Raw genomic sequence first — 4,617 nt, forward strand, 5'->3', positions numbered from 1 at the left:
CCCCCCACCCCACCCCCAGCCGCCTCCCCACAGCGTGCCTCGCTGTGGTCTCCACCGCCGTCCCCCAGGCACACAGACACCTGCGGGTTGGGGCGCATTTGGGATGTTCCCGCGGGCACCCTTCCCTCCTCCCCATGGGCCCGTCTCCTGCGGGACGGACAGGAACCCACAGGCCTCTGAGTCTGTGACTACAAAGTCAGATGCGCCGCAGCCAAGAGCCCGTGCAGCCGCATGTCTCCTGAGCACTTATTCTACGCCAGGCACTGGGATGTGGCCCCTCCCCCCGGACGGGTGCAGGCTGAGATGGGGTGCGTGCTGGAGGGCATGGGAGGGGGGGGATACACATACTCACTGGGGAAGACGAGTCAAGGTATAGCCAGGTGAGGAGCGGCCAGGCAGAAGGAGCAGGGTGTGCTGGGGGAGAGGGTGGGGGGAGGGACACTGAGTCAGAGAGAAAGAGACCGAGGGAGGGGGGAGCTTGCCGTGCTGTGGTTGGTCTAAGCGCCTAACGGGCACGGCTGGGCACACACACCATAGATCACAGAACGGCGCCGCTTACTCACCCTGCAGGGCTGGAGTCACAGTCCGGGGCGCACGGTGCCGCCCGGCTGAGAACCACAGGGGCTCCAGTCCTCCCGCACCTGCCTGGGTAACAAGCGGGTCACAAATACTGAAGGCCCCACCCCCCAGAGGAGTCAGCTCCGTAGAGACCAAGTCGAAGGGTGGGTGCCCGGAGACGGGGAGTGAGAGCTTAAAGGGGGCAGAGTGTCCGTCTGGGAAGGTGGAAAGTTCCAACATGTGCGTGTGGAGAATGTGCTGAGTGCCCCTGAGCTGGGCCTGCCTGGACTCCAGGCCAAAGCTGGGCTGAGAGTCCGTCCGGTCCGGCCTCTTGAGCCTCACGGCACACGACATGCCTCCGAGCCCACAGCTGGCTGGAGACCAGCCGGGGCTGGACGCACCAGGGAGCACGGTCCTGCTCAGAAAACCCCTGGAGACCGGCTGGCGGTGGGCAGTGCAGGCGCCTGGGCCCCCCACTTTTCCTCTCGTCTCCGCAGGACACAGCAAGCCAGCTCTGTGTCCTCTCTGGTCCCCCGGGTCTGCCCTAAGACATGCACGGACGGGAGGCTTGGGACAACAGACCTTCACTCTCCCCCTCCTGGAGGCTGGACGTCCGAGACCAAGATGCTGGCAGGTGGGTTCCGTCGTTAGCTCCGAGAAAGCCTGCCCCACGTCCCCCCCACGCCAGCTCCCAGTGACAACCACCAACCCTGGCTGTGTTCTGACTCACAGACACATCCCTCTAAGCCGTGTCCCTGTGGTCACGTGGCTTCTCCAGCGTTCTCTTTTGTCTTGTAAGGACACTGGTCATTGGCTCCAGGGCCCTCCCTAATCCAGCACGGCCTCATCTTAAGTTCGTTATATCCGCAAAGACCCTCTTTCCCTAAGATCATGTCCTGAGGTTCCCAGTGGACATGAATCTGGGGGGGGGGGGGGGGGGCACANGCTTAGGGCTGGAGGGCACAGGTTGGCACCCACAGGGCTGGTACCCACAGCCCACGCGCCTCAGAGCCTCATCTCTGTCATGGGCAAAATTAAGGCCGGTAATACTTGTTTTGTGGAGTTGGGGGAATCGCAAGGGGCGTTATGTGTAAAGATGCCTGGCACAGAGTTGGTGTAGCATAGAGGAATGAATGAATGAATGAATGAATGAATGAGCGAGCCAGTAGATGAACGGCCTTGCTGGCCAGGTCCCAGCCCTACACAGGCGCCCCCCACCCCGGCTGCAGGATCTGACCCGCAGGGCGGCACCGGGCTCCGCTGCCCGGGCGGGGGGCGGGGAGGTTAGGCATATCATGGAGATGCATTTGCGTGTTTGTAAATCTCTTTCCCAGCGAGGGATTTGATTCTTCGAGTGCAGATAAGATGTTTGAGCAAACTCCACTGTTGTCCCGATCATCACTATTAAGTTGCACTTGGCATAGCGTGGGCTGAAGAAGGGGATCTATTTTCCCGGGTAATAAGGTTTATTTTTACTCCAGCTGAATAATACATGATCAGTGTCAAAATAAATTACAATCCTTCCATTATAAACCACTTTGCTGTCCTACATCCGCGCGGCGTCTGCCTTCCCTTCCGGAGCTGCCTGCCGGGAAGCCGCCCTTCCCTCCCTGCCACGGCTCCGGCACCCATCTCTGCGCGGCGGAATGGAATATGGAGTGGGTGCCCCCCGGACCCGCAAAACTGGGAACACACTGCATTCGAGATTGGTTTTGTGGCCATAAATTATGTAACAGCTTCAATCCCAAACCAGACCGGTATTTCCACGTATGCTGTAAATAAAAACAGTAAATGATTTTTCTAAGTGTTTTGATTTTTCATCTGTGGTTTATTCCCCCATTAAATTTCCGTAAAGCCCCATTTATGCAGCTGTGGAGAAACGTATAGTAAAGGAGTTGTCGTCCTGGTGGCGCTGGAGGGCGAGGTGCCCCTGGGTGGGCCCCCACCCACAGGCTCCCCTACGCCTCTTGGCCTCAGTTTCCCCAGCTACGCAATGGAAGCAGGATTGCCCTTTTCTGAAGGGCTCCCTTCCAAGCTGAAAACGAGGAAACGGGAGCAGAGTGATGTAGAGCGACGCCGGCGGCTGTCGTGTCGGACTTTTACGAAAAGTCGGTACAGGCCGCCTATCGATGCCTCCCGGACCCCAGGCACCAGGAGTCCCTTAACTTTAATGAGAACCATAGTGACAAATACGGTCAGGCGCCAGACACGCAGGTCAGCATTCTGATCTGAAGGGTAAAGGAGCGTCTCTCTAAGACCCAGAGAAAGAATCTTGCTCAGAAACTCCTTTGTCCGTCCCTCAAGGCCTTCGCGGTGCCCTCCCCGCTCCGGCGCCACAGGCCGCACAGCTGCAAGGGTCAGCCGAAGGGTGCCCTCCAGCCTGGGCAGGCCCCTGCCCTTCGTNCGAACCGCGAGATCATGACCTGAGCGAAAGTCAGACGCCTAACCGACTAAGCCACCCAGGCGCCCCTACCACGGTGCTTTTTGTAACCAAAAGGTCAGCTCTGTTTCCCTCAGTACAGCTGGGTTTCAAGGCTAGATTGAGACTGTGAAGGTGTGCGCCCGCCTCCTTCCACCTGTCGGGCAGAAATTGTGTGCGACGGTTCCATGGAAGTCGGATGGGGCTGTGTGGCCATGCGTGAGCCCGTTTGCTTAACCCGGACACAGACCAACAGATCTGCCGTCATCACTGTCTGTGACGGACACCGGGGACCGAAGATCTGTGTCGAGTGTGACTGCCTCCATTCCATCAACCATGCCGCACTTTATCGCTATTGTTGTTAAATTATTCGCTAGTACTGATGAGAAGCTTCCCCAGACCAGAAAGGACAGAAGGAACACTGGGCCCGGGTGTGGCAGAACCTCCTGCCCACCTCACTTTCCCCACCCCCACCCCCCCCCCCACCAAAGGCAACGAAAGGGCAAAGCCCACCCAACTTTGCACAGACGACTTTGCACACACAACTTCACACAGGCGACTGCACTCACGGCTTTGCACAAATGACTTTGCATTCACGACTTTGCACACGACTTTGGCACACACAACTTTGCACACACGATTTTGCACTCACGACTTTGCACACGACTTTGGCACCTGCCTAATGCAAGGTGGTTGTGTCAGGTTGAACCACGCTTCTGAGATCAAAGCAACCTTCCTGTGGAACAAAGTCAGCGGCTGGAAGACAGAGAACTCCTACTGTGTGCTCAGCTGGGCTCTGCATGGCGCGGGAAGAAAGCCTGAGGTGGCCGCTGACCCTGCCCGTGCAGTGGCATCTGGGTTTCCACAGCTACTGTATCCTTTGGCGTTCTATCCTCTCCTCCTACTTTCAAGAGCAGAAAGCAGTGTCAACAGACGAATCCAGGTATCCTGTGAGCCAGAGAGAGGGAACTTTTCAGAATAAAACGCGATATTACATCTTCTAAAGATGTAATCGGTGCTTTTAATTCAGGATGTGTACCTCCTCCTGATTTTATAAAAGGACCTGAAGTATAATGCTTGATAAAAGGTGTGTGTCATCAGCTCAAACAAGAACAGACCTGCGGGTAGGCAAGTGCACCTGCCTCAGTTGAAATGTTTGCTTCTGTTAAGTGCAGCAGGGAAAGAGTTCAAGAGCCCTGGGCCTGGGGTGCCTGGGGCTCAGTCGCTTGAGTGTCCGACTTCGGTTCAGGTCAGGATCTCCAGACTCGTGAGCCCGAGACCCATGTCTGGCTCTGTGCTGACAGTTCAGAGCCTGGAGTCGGCTTCGGATTCTGTGTCTCCCTCCCACTTTGCCCCTCCCCTCCTCTCTCTCTCAAAAAAACCAGAATAAACATTAAAAAATAAAATAAAAAAGAATCCTTGGACTCCCATCAGAGATGCTCTTCCCCCTCAGCATCTACTCTGCTCTGAGCTCAGACGGCACTGCACATTTCGGAGGTGGGGGCAGATTCTACCCAATATTCAACCCAAAGATGAGTGAGGAAAGCCGCACCGCCTCCTGTCCAACTCGGGCATGTATGGAATTTATGGGCACAAGCTGCTTTAAAACTCAGACCTGGGGGCGCCTGGGTGGCTCAGTC

The 4,617-nt window shown here is 56.8% G+C and overlaps 1 long non-coding RNA gene across 1 annotated transcript; it reads left to right on the forward strand.

Moving 5' to 3' along the window:
* The first annotated feature begins 745 nt into the window (after nucleotides 1–745).
* On the forward strand, nucleotides 746–2,355 carry LOC144231347 (uncharacterized). Its single transcript, XR_013335061.1, has 2 exons — nucleotides 746–1,192; nucleotides 2,040–2,355. It is a non-coding gene; the product is annotated as an uncharacterized LOC144231347 (long non-coding RNA).
* Nucleotides 2,356–4,617: the final 2,262 nt, after the last annotated feature.

The sequence above is a fragment of the Crocuta crocuta genome, unplaced genomic scaffold, assembly GCF_008692635.1.
Source record: "Crocuta crocuta isolate KB4526 unplaced genomic scaffold, BGI_CrCroc_1.0 scaffold13, whole genome shotgun sequence".
In the NCBI taxonomy this organism is placed as follows: domain Eukaryota; kingdom Metazoa; phylum Chordata; class Mammalia; order Carnivora; family Hyaenidae; genus Crocuta; species Crocuta crocuta.